Source organism: Hoplias malabaricus, chromosome 3, assembly GCF_029633855.1.
Source record: "Hoplias malabaricus isolate fHopMal1 chromosome 3, fHopMal1.hap1, whole genome shotgun sequence".
NCBI classification, from domain to species: domain Eukaryota; kingdom Metazoa; phylum Chordata; class Actinopteri; order Characiformes; family Erythrinidae; genus Hoplias; species Hoplias malabaricus.
In genome coordinates this window covers 1,273,164-1,274,434 of record NC_089802.1, presented here as the reverse complement: position 1 = coordinate 1,274,434, position 1,271 = coordinate 1,273,164, and positions in this window count along the sequence as shown.

Genomic DNA, 1,271 nt, shown 5'->3' with positions numbered 1-1,271 from the left:
GGAACTAGAGCTGAATTTACATTACTTCTGTAGCATTTAAAGTGGACTGATAAATTTGCTCAGACTTCCAGTGCTGAAAGAATACAGCTTACACTAGAAACGATTCTCATCTGGAAACCCAGCAGGCTCTTGCAAGTTGACTGGCGTATCAGGATCCAAACAACAACATACGCTTGCTTTTCTAGCCGGGTCGTGGAACTGTAGATGGTTTGAAAGGACAGAAAATAGGAAAGTACTTGAACAATTAATTGTGGTGTTAATAATGTGTTAATGCATTAAAATCTTACAACATCTGACAACACAACTATAGATTTCATTCGTTCGAATCTATCATCTCTTTTACTGTTGTTAATGTGAGTTTCTTTTAACAGATTGTCATTAAACATTCTCATTGGTCAGTCCTCAGTTCTCATCCTGCTCGACCTATCAGCAGCATTTGATACGGTCAACCACCACATCTTACTAAACAAACTCACTGACATGGGCTTCAAGAACAATGCACTCTTCTGGTTTGAGTCTTATCTCAATGGACGATCCTTCAATGTGTCATGGCTTGGACAAACATCAGCACGACACCACTTCACCACAGGTGTGCCCCAAGGCTCGGTGCTGGGTCCCCTCCTCTTTGCCTTGTACACTACCTCTCTAGGCCCAATCATACATTCACACGGCTTCTCCTATCACTGCTATGCAGATGACACACAGCTCTATTTATCCTTTCCTCCAGGTGACACTTCAGTGGCAACTCGAATCTCCGACTGTCTCTCTGACATATCTACATGGAGGAAGGAACATCACCTCCAATTGAATTTATCCAAAACTGAACTACTGGTCCTCCCAGCCAAGCAAGCTATTCTCCACAACATCAGCATCAAGCTAGAGTCCCTATCAGTGGCTCTCACCAAGGCTGTAAGAAACCTGGGTGTCATGGTTGATGACCAGCTGACCTTCGCAGATCACGTTACTGCTGTAGCTCCATCGTGCCGCTTCTCCCTATTCAACATAAGGAAGATTAGGCCGTACCTAACTCAACATACAACACAGCTCCTCGTTCAGACGTTAGTAATCTCCCGTCTAGACTATTGCAACGCCCTCCTGACAGGTCTTCCGGCCTGTGCTGTGAGACCGCTACAGATGATCCAGAATGCTGCAGCACGCCTGGTCTTCAACCAGCCCGAAAGAGCACGTCACGCCCCTATTAGTTGAGCTGCATTGGCTACCCTTAGCTGCTCACATCAGATTTAAATCACTAATGATGGCCTTCAGAGAAT